Source organism: Platichthys flesus, chromosome 1 (assembly GCF_949316205.1).
Source record: "Platichthys flesus chromosome 1, fPlaFle2.1, whole genome shotgun sequence".
NCBI classification, from domain to species: Eukaryota; Metazoa; Chordata; class Actinopteri; order Pleuronectiformes; family Pleuronectidae; genus Platichthys; species Platichthys flesus.
Genome location: NC_084945.1, coordinates 25,529,199 through 25,547,618, shown reverse-complemented (window position 1 = coordinate 25,547,618; position 18,420 = coordinate 25,529,199).

Below are 18,420 nucleotides of genomic sequence, written 5' to 3'. Positions count from 1 at the left end.
GCTCTTATAGCAACAGGAATAATGTGGCATTGTCACATTTATGGCTAGATTACCTTCATTAGTCAGCCCTATGAAAGATTATCAAAAGACCTCTGCTTTCTTTAGCTGCCTTGGCTGCAGTGTGTATGAATGGGCCTCAGTTCTCTGTCTCTTTGATACTGATATTAAATCACTTTCAGTCCAAATCACTGGAGAGATGAAACCTCCCACCATGTAGAAAATCCCTTAATCCTCAGCGTTTCTTTTCAACAACAACCAAGCAAACATCCTCTGAATTCCCCTTAAATTGGAAACAAGAACGCATTTTATGTTCACGTACTTGACGTTGACGAGGGACGGTGTGTGGCAGAGTAACGACTAGATGAAACGGGGTCAGCAGGATGATTTAAGGCAGCGTTTCAAAGTTCACGAGTCTTCTGGTGTCTCTGTGCTGGTGTTAAACGGGGAGTGAACTGGCTGTGGAGTCTTAATTGAGAACTCATCTGTTAAGTGTGCTTTCACAGCTGCCCTGGCTCAAAGCAGTGCAGTGATATACAGATGAGAAAAGGACACATTTATCTTGTTCTTAAACGTGATGCTCAGCAGGCATACGCACAGGACCGACAATCTCTCCTCATGTAGAATTCAGTGTAATAAATACACACTCATTTTGTAGTAACAATAGTTGTTACAGATTTGTTATATCTGTTGACAAATATTTCTACCGAAGTTGATTGTCCTCATGTGGTTGTGAGAAGAATGCCTTGGTTCTCTGCTCTCAGTTTAATTCTGTAGTAGTATAATTAAGATTCTGAAACTCATTTTAACTCATGAAGTTTATATATATACGTAATTTTATATATAATCAAATAGGCAACTTAGCGCATTGTTGAATGATGTTGCCTTGTGGTGAAATCTGATTTAACAGTTTGGTTAGACATCACTGAGTACGTTTTTGTTAGACCACCGATGGTTGATTTTAAGTCTTTGAATGGGATGTGTTTTTGTTGCTTCACAGCTATCTCACACACTAATGATTGTGTACTTTTCAGTCACGTCCATTGGTTCATGTTTGGTTGTGAAGACATCCTGTATCATGGGACTAGATTTATTTGAAACCAACTATTTAGATTGGGTTATGTTGTGATACACTGTTAGGTAATGTTCAAAATAGAGACCAGTAAGATTTTTTCTTTACAATTAAGATATGTAGCAGTAATTTCTCATATTAACCCAATGTCATCTATGATCAGCACCCCCTTGTGACCCTCACAGGATAAGCAGTAGGGATAATGGATGGATGGATTGAACGTGTCTCTTTACATGCCTGCTGACAGTGGTGGCTTGCTGTATCTGTGGAAATAAATGGACAGACCTTAAATATGGAAAAGGCATAGTTTGAACATTGCCTAAGAAGGGGTAGCAAGCAGGCTACAAGAGAGAAAACGAATGTATTTTTATATTTGTTGCTAATTCATACTTTTTACACTATACGCTGGAATTAAAAGGAAGATGTAATTACCTTTTTTCTTCATCTTCTCTTGTTCTTTTTTTCCTACAAAACACCCTTAATTAAGTTCCTTGAGAATCAGAATCAGAATTCAGTTTATTGCCATGTATATTTGCACATAAAGGAAATTGCCTTGGTGTGGTTGATGCACTTTACAAACAACAAATTAAAACCAACAATATTAAAAAAAAAAAAATATATATATATATATATATACAGTAGAAGGGTTACGTGCGGGTTTAAGGTGCAGAGATTGGTGATAGTGCCAGTAATATAGAGTTATAAATTATGTTCAGGGGTGGGGGGGGTGGGGGGGGTCAGCAGAGTCAGTGTGATGCGGAGTCAGTGTGATGCGGAGTCAGTGTGATGCACGGGGCTTGTTTGTGAGCCCCACTGCGTATGGTACTTTTGCCACACACCATTTGTTACTTCAGATTATGCCCTGTCATACTTAACTGCCAGTGCTTAGGCTGAATAATTTTATCTTTGTAAATTTTTGAATGGTTTGTTCAGGTAGTGTTACAGTGCTGCACTCGATTTGGTTTACCTGGCATGGTGTGTACAAGCCGGCAGTGAAACACATTGTATATCAAATCTCTATCAGGTGAGAGTGGCAGGTCACATGGCTGAATTTTGTGGGAACACTGCCTGTTGAAGGTTTAAATCAAGTACAAGTCACCCCATTAAGACATTATATGCCACCAATGTTGAACGGACGTCAGCAGATGGCAAAGTCAGCACTATTAGTAATTTTTCTATTTGGATTCAGTCATGCATTGTTTACAATGCCGTTAGTAGGTTAACAGTTGGCGCTTTGTTTTCCTTGCCACACAAGCCTTTGATTCAGGTTGGTCATTTGGGAACGGCTCGTCCATCCTGCACAAGTCAGCACTGTACCATTGGTGCTTTGAAATCACCGCAAAGCACCAGCAGCGTACTGTCCTACCACAGGAGCTGCGTGTCACTGTATCTTCCAAATTTGTGACCTCATTAATGTCACAAGATGCTGCTGCACATAGTGACATTTGATCAATACACAGAAAGAATTCACCCGGTTCCTTAGAAAATATAGAATATAAGATAGAGTGATGAGGGGAAATTAAGTATTTATTTAAAAACACAGAGAGAAACAAAATCTAGTGACAAGATTCCCTGGGATGAAAAACAATGCACGATTGTCCCATGATTGATTTTGTTGGATTTTGTTAATGAAGTGGGGGAGTGACAAGCAGAGCTGAAGAACCAAGTTCCCCCTTCACCTCCACCACCCATGTTGACCGAGGGGACTGGTAAAATAAATTTGAGACTACAGCACAATTCTCTCTTTTACTTGTTACGGCCTAGTAAAGCTGTACTAGACTGTAATAAGGAAAGGAAAAATCTCAACTGATCTCAAAATGTTGGAAGTGGATCCCAGGATTATCAAGAGGTGTCAGCCGGCAGAACTCCACTGTGAGGCAGATTCTGGTGCAGGTTCAGCTCTCAGGACACCTCCACTGTCATGACAGGAAATAACAAGGGACTGATTTACTGCCCAGTCATCACTCCCACAATAGCGGTAAGTGACTGATTTGCATTATTTAAAAAAAGTTTGAATGCATGAGGCCTCCATGTTTTAGCCTTCAAAATAGCTATCACTATCAATAAGTCTACGACTACATCACACAAGTTAACAAATGCTACTCATGAGGGGAGGCTCTTTGTTGTTTTAAAGGTAGTTTACATATCACCACTGGTGCTACTGTTAGCTACTGCAGTTTTATACTAGGCTTAGCCATATTCTGTGGATATCGTTATATAACTGTTGCAAATTCTTGTTTTGCTTCATGAAGAGTTTGAACAATGGCGTAGGTCTCTGCTTCTGCCTTGTAATGTGATTTTTTTTTTTTCATTATCAGCATATTTAAGGCACAAATGCACAGAACAGCATATCAGATGTGTATTTTGTCCCCAAACCATTTTGTGCTTTGTAAATCATTATTAATACTCTGCAATCAATTATTTCATAGGGAGCCAGGGCAAATCTCTGATAACTGGGCTGATGTGTTCCTCTTTATTGGTTTTAGAGAGGCCTAGGGCAGCAGCATTTTAAATAAGCTGCAGTTTAAAAGACACAATAATTAATTCACAAAAATTAAGTCTATTAAAATAAAGGCATGGATACATTTATCAGAGTATTTCTGAGGCATGAAGTCCTTGAAGTCTAGCTAAATTTAATGGTAGTTATTATTTTCAATTTGTGTTAATTTGTTGAGCTGGTTAACATTATGTAAGTGTGGATTATTTCAACAACTGCCCCTGATGGGGTCATTGCTTGTATTTTATTATTATTATTTGTATTAGGATAATAAAAGTGATTATGTTTTTACTTTTGAGAAAGAGGATAAATTCTTCTATAGAAAGACACACCTTTTTCTTAATCTCCTTTCTATAGGACAGAGACTTGATGCAGGGTTCACATAGTAAAATGTCCTGGAACATTTTGTGTTCCCATCGGAAATTATTTCAGATATCTCTTATTTGCCCAGTAGCTGATTCTCAACTAAAGGAAATCTGTTCAGAGCTACCAACAATCGAAAAAAACGATATGTGAAATTGTTGTGATATGCTCTACTGAATAAAGTGCATCAAAATATTGTCTGTTTGTGTGTTTTGTTTTTTCATAAATGTCCCAATCTGTAATTTAGAGATAATGCTTCCATTGTGGTGTCAGTGCTTTCACATATACATATAAAGATTATATTGTGAAATTGTCTGGAGGAGCTGTATGTGAGAATACAAATGGCAGAGTCAGAGGCTCTGTACTTTCTCCGGAGCCCAGAAGGGAATCTCCAAAGAAGCCCATGTAAGAAGTCAGCAAGAGATAATACAGAGGATTCACTGCAAGTGGGCGCATTGATGATGTTTCCAACACGTCACAGACGGAAAAATCTTTAAAAAGTACACATATCAGAAGATAAAAAAGGAGCAATACACGTACTAGACTGATGGACACTGGTGTTTGACGGGCTGTAAACATAAACATGTGATCTCTCCAGAAAATTTCGCAAAACTATGTTCTCCCTTCTTCATGCTATATGCCGTCTCTCACCTGAACAGACCGTCGTCTGACCGGAGAATCTCCTGCTTCAGTTATCATACTTGAAAGGCAGACACCATTGTGTGGACATTTTCTTGTCTGAAAGCTGCTTTTGAGATAACAGTGTAATTTGCCCATTTACTCGCCTACTAATGCTCGGGGAAGAAACGACTGTTGAAATGATTTTCTATGTAAGTAACGCGTTTTTACCCAGGTCTGTACATGTTTGCAATAATGTGGGAAATCTTATAAATTATCTAAAAATGCTCAAACATGGCTATAGCTAGTCATCCACCCAAGAGATGTGCACATGTCCAAGAAACGCTGTAAGTAGAGCCATCTACTGTGGTATCATTCAAATGGATTTGTTCTATTCTTAGCTTTTACTGACTACGCACTGCTTGTCTTAACTGTCCTGATCTCACTGTTTTATTGACACAAACTGGAAGACAGCATCTCATTGTCTCATGCACACAAAGACAAACTTGCACCAGGGACACGTTGATGAAGTCTACTTGTCGCCCGGTGCTGCTGTGTTGCTCGATTCATTATGCCAGCTCCTGGGGTTACTTGCAGAGGAGGAAGATGCTGCAGATGTTTTGTGTCTACACATCTGTCTGCAAATTTCATTATTAACATGGGCACCAGTGGGAACCTTTTGTTTACATCAGCTTATTTGAGAAGTGGACGGGAAAATGATTTGTCTTTTCTACTATTGCTGCTTTGCTTTGTAACTGACTTCATGAGAACATTCAGTGCTTGCCAATTCTCAAAATCCTTGAGCTTTAGCTTTTGTTAACTCAGCAGGCTTGAGACCATAGAGTGAAAAGACTGTATGGTGCAGCAATATCCTGGTCCGTATTGTGTAGGTTGAGGAGGGTGGGTGACAATGAAGAGTGTGTGTGAGTGTGTGTGAGTGTGTGTGTGTGTGTGTGTCTGTGTGTAATCCTATTTGAAATGATCTCACCTCTCTTCAGGTCACTTCATCATTGAGGCCCTCCATCTTTTGTCCTCTCCTCTCTCTCGCTGTATTTCCCTCTGTGTTTTTCTTTCCATTGAAAAAGCAAATTGGCTTACTCACACACACACACACACACACACACACATACACATCACTGGGAAGAGAGGAGATAGAAAAGTCAACATCACCGGCAATAATCCAGTGCTGTCCCCTTGGAGGACAGGATGTCAAGGGTTTGTCTTCGGCCATTGTTAAGCCGCGGAGGCTAGAGCCAGGGGAGGGTTTCCACATTCTACACCCAGACAATGGGGCCCTTGGAGGCGGACGGGACTGACAAAGTACAACATGGCTCCAAGTTCAGATAGAAGAGGTCAGAGAGGTCATTGGACTTCACACCTCGGCAAGTTTGATTTTTGATCTTGACTGTCGGAAAATAATTAATTTGAAAGAAAATCAATCATAAGTAGTTTCACCTGAAGCATTCAAGACATTAGGGATTCAATTTTAGCTTTTTACCATGCTCCAAGATATCCCCAAGATAATCTCTTTTTTCCCCCAAAACAGAAGGTTTCAATACTTACACTATGATGGTTTCGCCAAAAAATACAAAATTTAACATAAGTAAATGACCTCCCTGTGGTTCACAGTTCTCTTGTGCACTCTGCTTCCCTTCTACTTTGTGGTGCATTTTACAAACAAGCAAGGCCTACTTATAACTACATCAAAGATTGGCCCTTCCTCCCTAAGTCCTTCAGAGAAGCCACAAATTGAGATGCATGTGCAAAATAGGATGAGATTATCCATGAAAAGACATGTTCTAAATACAGCAGGCCGACGTGCCTTCCCCCCGTTGCGCCCTGGCGAACCTGCTGGCTTTTCTGCCCCTAGCTGCTTGGTGTATTTTTACAGGAGATGTTTATCCTTAAAATGCCAGTTGAGCTGTAATTTTGGTTCATCCATCCGTCTCTGTGTCTGTCTGTTGCAGTCTGGAGGGAGGAATGAGGTTGTGGCTGCTGACCACTGGCACAGACTGAGGCCGAGCCGCTCACACAGCTTCTCCTCTGCCTGATACAATAACGATACTGGTGCAACGGGTATCACCTCTCATAAGGTTAGGACGCTGGCTACTGAAAAGCTTCATACTTCGAACTGATTTATGCTGAGTTTTGTGCTTTGACGGCTTCAAGTCTGAAAATATCTTTTGCAGTCCACTAACATACAGTTTTTTACTTCTTTATAACACGTGGAGCATAAGTCATCCACTCTGTCCGTGTATCATTGCCTTTACACAACAGCACAATGTAATCTATTGATGACTACATGAATGGATAACAGTCACTACACATAAGAAATTCAACAAAAATCAACACTTTTTAAATTTTGTTTCAGCACGTATTGATCCTTTTTGGGGTTTTGACATTAGATATGTTGACTGACTAAAAGAGGTTCAGTCGTACCAAGGGGTTGATTTGTTTAAATCCCAACGACTGCAAAACTGAAGGGCTTACACAATCAAAAATAAGAATACAGTATTTCCCCATATCCATGCAGCCCATTTTAATTCCCACTTTACTTATTTTGAGCCAATACTCAACACCTTTTTGTTCCACCATGTTGTATTGCATGTATTTTCTGATTTAAAAAGAAATTGTTTAAGTAATCCATAATTGGGAATCCATCAGTCCATCTATTATATAAAATCCTCCTCAGGGTTGTGAGGGGCTGGGGAATATCAAAATATGGACTGAGCAAGAGTTAGGCATAGGGACATTCTATAACTTGAGCTTTTCTTGCTTCATGAACTGAGTTCATGAAGAATGCCTTGCAGATCACCGGCAAGATGATGACAGATGTAGTATTTTCTCCATTAATTAGGATTAAAAAAATAGGATAATGAATATAATATCTTCATTTAATATGGTTTAAATGTGTCGCTAGTATGATACATCGTTTTTGCATGATAATCCCCAATTTTGAAATAATTTAATGTTGCATCCTCCCATCTTTGAAGATACATGATGCACTTGATTTATCCTTTGTATAGAAGCGATGTTACTGAACTTAACTGCTCCTCTACTAACAATGCATCCTGGCAGGGTTGCCTACAGACCACTGCTAGCAATCTGAAGCTGGTAGCATGGGTGAAATGGGATTGGGCCTAAGGTGAAAGTGATCTATTGGCAGAAATTGTATATAAAATAACCTTATAATTACATTTTTTAGTTGTCCAACCTGGACAAACTAAACACCTTTTGAGTAACCTTTAGACTAATGAAGATTACCACAGGTTCTCTCTCATGTTTGGAAGGGATATCCAGATGCAACTTGCAACTTCACCACTAGATGTCAATAAATTTTACATACTGAAGCTTTAAGTTTTTATCTGAGAGCAGCTTTATAATGCAGAACACTATGTGCACTTTACTTGACACAGTGTCCCGTGGAGTTCACATATTTCTCCACATAAGAATTCTAAATAATTAGTAACATTGTTATATAAAACTTCACAGAACTCTCAAATGCACTGTTGAACCAAGACAGCGATTCATTTCAGACTGCAACAGATTACACAGCCGTTTGCAAAAACAGATTTCAGAAATGTTCTCCAGATTCTATCAGGAGAACCAATGACAGATGTGGCCTTTGTTTGTCAACATAATCTAAAAAACTATGTTCAAAGAGTCTGAGAATATAGCCCCAATAATTTGTGGATCATAAAAGGTTTAGTCAGTGCTTATCAAAGTTCACATCACTTTTTTTCTGGGCCAAGGTCTCGGCAGCAATCATATCAATGACGTGTGGCATAAAAAAAACCATGGTAAGCGGCAATTAGCCCATATTACCATGGCATGACAGCACAGCTACGGACCTGCACTCTGTCACGTCCCCCCAGGAAGTGAGTGGGCCCGACTCAGCGTCAGGGGAAGGGGGGGTTTAAGGGCACACCAGGACTGAATATGGGGAATCCAAGTACGCAGGGCCAAGCCAGTGTTCCTGCACTGATAGCGAGCCAACAGACAGTGGGCCATGACATGACTGGGATGGGTTTGGGGTAGCTGTGTTGCGGAGTGGGAGGGGAGACGGGAGGGCAATTGGCAGGAGGGCCTTCGCAGATGGAGAGGGATGAGAGCTGCCAGTTGTCACGTTGTGTTTGTACCATGGTGGAAAACAGAACCGCATGTCTGAGGCTCCTGGCCGGACCTCGTTATCCAAGCAGCTCTGAAGTGACTCACTGAGGCAGACTTATCCCTCTCACTCGGTTTTAGCTGCTGCATCGTCATCCTCCTCTTTCTTCCACTGTATTTTCAGGCTAAGTATAGTTTAACTATTCTACTCTTTCTTTCTTAACCCCTGCAAGTAGAGCGAGAGGTAGACAAAGAACCACTTCAAATCATTTGTTAAATAGAACATTTAAAAATGATCACCAATTAATATAGCTAAGAGACATTCATCTTAATATTATCTGTTTGAATTCCCTTGTGTCAGCACTGGCCATGTTAAATAACAGTTTATTGTTAGCTATAGTTCAGCCTCCTTGAAACCTCCCATATAGTATATACATGTTGTGTAAAAAAGCAATTGAGCTGAGTACTGAGAACTGTCACCGAACAGCTGACAAATGTGGAATTAAAGGAAAAAGAGTGTGTTGAAAACAAGTTGGCTTAGCACGCACAAGCTTACCATTCTCAAATTTGATGTCAATCCATTCAATTGGATTTGCAGCTTCTCTAAAGTGAAACAAGTGCTGAGAAGAGGAAAACATTTTGGGACTTTTCCATTCATTCCAATCAGATATTTTCCAATGTTTAATCACTTCACACATTGACACACACCACACCATTCCACGTGTTCATCTACAAACGGCAACTATTGCCTGGAAGAGGGATCCCTCACATATGGCTCAATCTGAGGTTTCTATGTTTTTTTGGTCGTTTTTCCTTTCTCTTGTTGAGGCCTTTGAGACAAATTGTAATTTCTAAAGTTCCCTTTATTAGGGCTAATCGTTTTCTACCTTAGCAAGGTGTGCTAACACTTTGGACTAATTTTCAGCTTCATAAAACATCCTTTTAACTTCCACACCATATATTTGTTGTTGGAGCATGTTCTAAAAGTAGACCCTTTTAGAATACTTCTTTTTAATCTCATTATTATATGGAAACATCTTGTCTCTAGTCTGAAGAGACACATCTTGAAGCTTGTGTGTGTGGCATAGGCTTTCAAGAACTTATATATAATTTGTGGTTGTAAGAGCAGCGGTTTGACATTCATCTGTCCAGACCCATCTGCTCTTTTTCTCCTTGGTACTTTCACAGCACAAGTCAAAAGTTCCTTGCCGAGGACAGGTCAGATAGCTTTAGTAATGGTCTTACTTTAGGATATGCTGTTCTAATGAAAAACACCCTCTGCCTGTAGAACAAGTTTGAATACACAACGACAGAGAGGACAGAGATATGGCCTCTAACACATCTTACTCTAAATGATGACCCCAGTAACTGTTCACTACCTCTGTGTGCCACCAGTTTGGCTAAGCTTCCACTCTTTTCCTTTACATGATACTTCTCTCATGCTAAAGCTTCATCTCCTATTTCAGTAATACATTTTAATGGTCTTTATCATATAATGTTTCTCTACACTTTGAGTTGTTGCCTTTTTTAAATATATGGGTAGATTGGTAAAACAATCTTTAGCTTTGCTTTACAGCATTTTGCGCTCAGCTGGTGGCTTGTATAGATGGCTGGTGATACTTGATGAGGCCCTGTTGTTACATAAATCTAGGATCATGTCATGTTTATGCAGCTTTGGTTACAGGAGTCATTTTGCTCATACTGACATATGATCTATCATAATTGATGGGTTTGATGAAGGTAATGGCTAGCTAATGCACCCATTTTAATGTTGATTCTGTAATCAGACTGCTCTTCAGCTGTCTTTGTCATTTAAGTAGTCAACCAGTGTTAGTTTTTCTTTCACCAGTACCTGTTAAAATAGTGCAGCTTATGGTAAAGTCACCTCTCTCACTAACTGTTATCCATCTGTCCATCTGCTGTACAATCAGTGTTCCAAAAATTATTCGCAAAAAATATGATCCTTCACACCTCATCAAGATGTTCGAAAAGTGTTGGAGCAAACCTGACCAACCAATAACACACTTTAACTTGTTTTTTATTCCCTATCCTCGATGTTAATTTCTGCCATGTTTGCGTCCCACAATCAGGTGTGTTATAAGTGCTGCTCACACTGATATGGTGTTCTTCTGTAACCTGAAGGCCTCTTAACAGGAAAGCAGTCTACTTCAGAGGCCTGAAAAGACCTAGATATGAATGGAATAGTGCTGACAGGGAGGTTTTGCCAAACATTAGCTCTTTTTAGCACCTGTCACCTGACGCCTGCAACTCTTTGTCTGTGTGAAGCCATTAAGCAGGTATCTGCAGCCGCCAGGGCGCCATGTGACACAAAACAAACGCCCTCTGTTATTCTTTACCTGCAGTTCCAGCAGGAAATGCGATGAGTTAATGCTGCTCCGCTTACATATGTGTACGCGCAATTACTCTCTTACCCTTTCTCTTTAGTGGACACCCGTGCACACACAAACACAGACGTACACACAGATGGGGAACTTCCTATTTAGTCATGCAAATACAACCACAAAACAGGTGATAAACCTTTATTGTTTGATTGATGAAAAGTAAAATGTCCCATACGTTTTTCTCTCCAGAAAAATGTCTGTAAAAATTTAGTTATTTGTATTTCTTTTTAAATTTGCAGTTTTGCATCCTGCCGCACTTCATTATCATGCTCACCTGTTTGCAGTGAATCTTTCCAGACACAGGGAAAGTTCCAGAAAATATCCAGAGCAACTGACTTGGACCCTCTGGAAAAACCCAGGAAAACGTCAGCCATTTAGTGAGTGTATGAAAGCAGGGCAAACTCCCCTGTGTAAGTTAAAAGCTACTGGTCCTTCAAGCCAATCGGCCTCCTAGTATATCTGGCTCAGACTTGCCTTTTTGTCGAGGAATATTGAGGTATCAAAGAATTAGACCTTATAAATACTTTAGTCCGATAAAAGTTTTATAAAGGGCTTCCTATTTACACAGGAGAGTGAGTGAGGGGAGGGGTAGAAAGCTGCTTGGATTCTCTTTCATTGGCATAGTTTAAACCTTTCAGCCTTACCATCATCCTACTCATCACTGAGAAGGAGAGTTGGCCACAGACTTCTGAGTCATCTTTTGAAAGACTGTGTGAACTGTGTGTGTGTGTGTGTGTGAGGACAGTGGTCTAGTGGCAGAAACTTGGACTATGGGCAGAGAAGGTCTCTGGTTCGTCTCTGGTTCGACTCCATGGAGAAACAACAAAAAGACAAACCTGGATTGATCTGTCCAAAAATCCAAGAGTCTCCCTACCCTGTCTAGTGCCCCTGAGCAAGGCACCTTACTCCACCAACATCTGCTCCCCGAGCACCGTACATGGTCGCTCACTGCTCTGTGTGTCCTGCACCAGATGGGTCAAAAGCAGAAGTTAAATTTCCCTACCTGCATGAGTGTGCCTTTGCATGTCTGTGCATGTGTTTGCATGTTATGACTAATAAATGCATCTTAATCTTAATCGTAATATCAAACACATGTACAGTACCCTTGACAATACCTGGTTTACAAATGGGTATGTTTTTTCCAGTTTTCTCTTCATTTCATCTAAAAATAGTAAACTGTGTCTATGTGGGCACTGAAGTGATTATTTTCTGATTTTCAAGACTTTCCTTCAAAAGGAAAATAGTGAGTCAGTCCAACCTGGTTTTGTGGTTGAAAAGAATTTTTACTTTGTGTACTGTATTTAAAGTAGAAGTGACATCAGGCTGTTAATTTCTGTCCTGTCTCCTAAATAGATGTTTTCTAAATTCCAGCAGCACTGTAGATATGCCATTAATCCACTACCATACTTCTGTTACATTGCACTATTGTGTCAGTGACAGTCTGGAGATGACACGGTGCCATTCGAGACAATGAGCAAGCATCTTCAGGGGCTAGATGCAATGTGTTATCCAACCAAATCCGTAGGAAAAGATTATGCCTGTTATTAGGCCTTAAAGGTCTGTTGAATTAACCATAAAATAGGGGAAAAGGGAGGAAAGCTTGTGACAGTCTCTCCTACAATAAATGTGGGTCATTACACACAAAAAGGTGATAGACACTAAACCTGTGAAGAATAGAAAATGGAGCTTCGGAGAGAAGTTCAAATCTTACTCTACATTCATACCTCCACACCTGGTCAATGCAAAAATAAAACTGTCGGTGAAGTTAGTTAAAATGACCGTTCTAGATTAAAATAAAATGGTATCTGTTAAAAGCTGTTAATCGATATATATATCGCAGAGCCCATCGTGAGCACAATCAAGCGACCACAGCCGGCTGCCCCGCCCGAACCTGTTCAAGGCCACAAAGGACCAAAAAAAAAACTCTGATTGTGCTAGAAATATAAGCAACATTTTCTATTATCAAAATGCACTTTCTTCAGATCTTCACTAATTTTCCAGACCTATTCCATACAAGGTCTTCATTTCTCCATGGTGTTAGGACTGCATATGGTCATCCCTACATATGCATTGTGCACTTCATCTTCTGTTCAGTTTTTGAACCATCATTTCTGATCATCATGCAGACTTTAATTTATTTTCGGTCCTACGACCTTAAATTTCTTCTGGCATTTTATAGAATTTTGTCTTCAGACCTTAATATTTGTCCAGGATGACCTTTTATTCAAGTTTGGTCCTTTGCTGACCTTTTTTTTAGTTCTACATTTACTTCCCTCATTCAACTTGCACTATATCACTCATTGGCTTTGGTTGTCCTGGTAACAAAAGCAACTTTCCATTTTTAACATGCACTTTCCTCAGATCATCACATTTGGTCACTCCGAACACTAATTGCATTCAAGGTCTTCATGACATATCCATTGCAGTGCTCTATTTTACCTTCAGTCATTGGACCTTAATTTATGTTCGGTCGTCGGACCTTATAATTCCTTTTTGAATTTAACAGTTAAGTCTTTGGATCTAAATAGTTTTCTTTGGTCGAATAATCTTTTATCTAAGTCTGGTCCTTTGCTGACCTCTTACTTATTTCTTACATTATACATCCCTCATTCGACACCCTTCCTATTTAACGTTCGGTCTTCGGACTTAAATTCCTGTTCAGCATTGCTGACTTAAATTTATTTGGATTTATGATTCTTACTTTGTTTGGTTTCCCAGACCTTTATTTTGCATTTCTCCTTTATCACATCGGCTTTCAGCTGCATTTCAACAAGAGTTATATCACCCCACAATTTGTATCCGATAAATGTTGAACTGATGAATAAATTCATTATTTCGTCATCGCTTTTCCTAGAAAACTACATTTGCAAAGTACGAACCATGACATCACATAGGGGTCTAAAACACTAAAATACTTCACATCACTTTCCTTGTGCGCATGTTTGTTAAACCGATGAATCAAATTCTCGATTATAAATTCACTAATGTTAGCTTGCTAACATATTTAACCAAAATGGTGAGCATGATACACATTATACCTGTAAACATTATTATACCTATATAACAACCACTCAACTATCCTGGCTTCTTTTTTGCTAAGATTTTTAAATCTTACCGTCAACTTTTTCATCCCTAAACAGACTGGCACCGCCCTACTTAGCCAAACTTCTCCATACGCACACTCCAGTTAAGGAGCTGTATGTTACTTGTTACTGTCCTCTTGTTGCATCTTTACACCTGTGAAGCACTTTGGTCAACCAAGTTGTTTTAAATGTGCTATATAAAATTGACATTGACACAATAGCATCGTGAGGGTGAGTCCATGTATTTAGCTGAAAGTCATTAGCATGCCTTTCAACCCAAACGATGAACTACAAGATGCTAAAGTGCTTCATAGACTTGAGGAAAACGACATTTAAACAATTATTTAATATAAAATTACCTTTTGCAAAAGCCACTGTCCTGTTTCATTTATTGTTCATGTCATATTCATTATAAGCCCCGCCAGTCTCAGACAACAAATAAAACATATTAGTCATAAAAATGAAAATGGACCTTGTGTCTTTGAATTGAGTTAAAAATTAACAACATGATGCACATCGAATGACTTGCCATTGATTTACTGTTCTTACTTTTATTACATCAGCCTTTACTAATCCATCACTTGTCAAAACAGTGTTACAAAGTACTTTAGGAAACAATTATATAGACAAAGCCTGTTGCGACTGACGGAAATATGCTCTACACCAAGTTTCCTCTTTATTTGTCATGTGGATTGGGAAAGCTTTCTAGACTGAGACACTAATTAGAACAAGGGTTTACCCACATTCATTTGATTTTCTGTTAATGAAATTTCACCAGTGACGAAGTGAATCTGAAAATACTCTCTTGCAGTGCCATATGGGCAGCAGGCTTTAGTTCTGCCTGGTAACAAAGACACATGAAAAAAACACACACACACACACACACACACTCCTTTGCACCCTCACTGGCACGGGCCCACTTGTCGTCATCAAAGACAGAAATCCCAGGTGCTGATGGGATAGGAAATGATCTCTCTGGCTCTCTGTTGACTCCTGGCACCTGGCTGACAACTGATGACATCTCCCTTTTCATGTAATGATCCCTTTGACTTCAAAGTGAAAGTGGGGAAATCCCACTAGACTAACACACACACACACACACACTTGGATATGCATATACCTAATTTTTCTTCCCAGTGGCAAGCTGTGAGATGATTATAACTGTCATTTCCTTTTTGTAAATATTCTTTAGATGTTCCAACTCTTTAAATACAGGGTTTCAAGAGAAGCATCTTTTTAAGTCATTATGGTCACATTATGTGAAACCCAAGACATTTAACAACAGAGCAGGGTACAAATGGATGAATGAGTTCACTGATAAAAAAGACTTAACTGGTGTAATGCATCATTTTGTAGACAATAATAGAAAAATTACTAGTTTTATGGTTTTCTTTAAAAGAAAACTGACAAAAGAATCCCCCTATTGAAAAGAAATATATATACGCAAAACTACCAAATAGTGCCAGAAGGTCTGGCAGCAGAAGAGCCAGACAAGGTGAGGCCATTAATGACACTGACTAAAGCCTGAAACATGCTTCTGCGTTTTCACGGGCCCGTAAGCGCAAGAGCCCTTCCGGGTCCCTTACGTGCTTATGTATCCCTCCTTACGTGCTGACGGGTGTCGACCCCCTTTTCTAAAATTTACGGCAAAGTTCCGCAAGCTCACTCAGCCCACAAGGCTGTGATTGGTCTGCTGGACCTGTTTTAGTTTTTAGTTTCTCTGGCTGTAATTTAATTTTGATGGACAGAAATTGAGATATTTTGAAACAATGACAACTGCTTGCTGATTGTTTTTTTTGGTCATCATATAGCCTTTGCTGATTCGTTTTGCCCCTATCACCTGACCCCCATCGAGAAGAATACAACCAGCATCAGCCTCGGCAACCAGTGTAGAATGCAAATATGGATAATCGATTACAAGTGTTACTGACCCGGTTGTCTAGGAATTGCTGTTGTGCAGTTAAATTCTGTATTTTACAATGAAACAACTGTTTACATGCGTAGGAGACTAGCGATTATTTGAGCAATCTGTGTACAACAGCAAGTGCCTGCCTTCCTGTTTATACTGACACGCACAGGCCCAGTGTACGTGAGTGTCCATGTGATGTGCGTTTCAGGCATGTTGGCATGGACACGGATTAAAACTGATACAAGCACATATGTCCTGTGCGTGGTTAGCCTGCACTCTGGGTGTCCTCATGGAAGTACTGATCACACAGAGCCGCAAAAGGACAAAACGAGAGTGACAGGCAAACAGATGCTTGCTGCTGTGGCTGACACAGCCAAAAATAATCCTGGTAATAGAAACAGAGATTTGCTCCAAAAACGTCCCACGGATACGGGCAGTAGGGAAATTATACGGTCTGAAACGAGGACCAGATAGAGGCAGAGAGGCAAGGACAGGAGAGAGGAGAGTTTTTACAATCTGGAGCTCATGCTGGAAAATGCAGTGCCACATGACAGGCAAAACATACAAACAAAAGCAAAGTTAAAAGCGGAGAAATCAGGGGAAAGGCTGACATATTTTTGAGGTAACAGCTTGCTCCTCTTAGGGCTTCACTCAAGTGTTTGACTGTTCAGTAAATAGGCCCAGCATCTAATTAGAAACAGCATGTACCTACTTTCTCCAGCACTAGACTCAACCTTGGATGAGAGGGATCTTCCATGGGTAACTCAGTGGTGCAGGGGTTTTAAGAATGTATAAATGCTGATGAGTGATGCAACTGGGGCCCAGCTCATCCCCTGAACCAAGGATCCACTCAGGACTGTGAATGTGGGGATAACCTGCAGCATCTGAGACAGTAAGTAGGTTAAACAAGGTTTTTCAAATGTCCCTCTCACAGGCAACGTTCTCTAGCCTCTCCCGAGGGACCCTGAGGGGTTCACAGGCCAGATGAGATATACTGTATTGTATCTCCAGCATGTTCTGGGTCTACCTGGGGCCTCATACCAGTCAGATAGGCCTGGAAAACCTCCAGTGGAATGCGTCACCAGGGGGCATCCTGATCAGATGCCTGAACCTCCTAAAAATACATTGCATATTGTTCCTTCGGTGGGTTGCTTGTTAGCACTAAGTAAATTGTATTCCTTCACAAAACTGAATGAGACGAAAAATACTCCAGTTATAGGAGAGGAATGTAATTCTTACTGTCATTGTGTTTTTGATGACATTCAGACACAACACTAGGAAAGAGGATATTGATATTTTAAGCTCGTCCTGGCACTAGAAGAAAGGTAAGGGGATCTCCAGAGTCATTTGGATTAATCGTCAGGGGACTATGAACATCTGTGCAAAATCTTGTGTCTATCCCTGCAGCAGATGTTGAGATATTTCACAGGATAAGTGAGAACATGTCAGTGGCGCGAGATGCAAAATGAGCGGTACATCAAAGTCACTGGGAGTCATCCACTGGGCACCGTGGTTGTCAAGACAGAGGCTGATAAATAATCACACTTGGAGTAGATCGAGAATTAAAAATGTTCACTGTAAATTCAATGAAGCAGCAGCAAGTTTAAAGTGAAGTAGCACAGGGTCAAGCAAACCATATTCACCCTCACGATAAACTGCTTTGAGAACCACCTTGTAAATAAGTGTTTTCATGCCATGCATATGCTCTTACCCATTGAGTTCAAACACATTATGTCTGTGGAGGTATATTATTGCAGTCTACGAGTTCTAAGATACCATCGACTTGTCAAAGGGTCTTTGACTCTGGTTCCTCTCACGTGCGGTTCCCAGGACAGAAGGTGTAGGGGATAGATCTCATCTCAGTGTGGTCTCTAAATCCTACGGTCTATTTCCATCGCTGGCCGGACAACCCAATTGCTTATATTTCCAGCTGCAACTAGATCCGTTGTATTGCTTTTGTGGAAACAAACAACGGACTGGCTTGACAGGCCCTGGTTACTCAACAACACAACTGAAGGAGAGACCTTGTGAGAGAGTAAGCAAGAGAGGGAGATCCTGCTAAGGGCTCCTGACAGTTGGTTTAGCTCGCCATAAATAAGCACTTCGTCTGTCAACACTGGCATGGTGCGACGAGCTGTGGTGCAGCGGCGTGTAACACTGTTCCGATTTAAAAACATCTGCAGCCATCATGACAGATCAAATCCATTTTCAGAGGGAGAGATGCTGAGAGAAACCAATCAGCAGTGTGGGAGAAAAGGCAAGAAACAAAGGACAATAACCACATCGGCCTCTGAGGCCACAAGTCTTTCCACTTGTGCATTTTCAATGTTGTATGTTTCGGTTTGGCTCTGGACATGGAAACCAATAGGTGG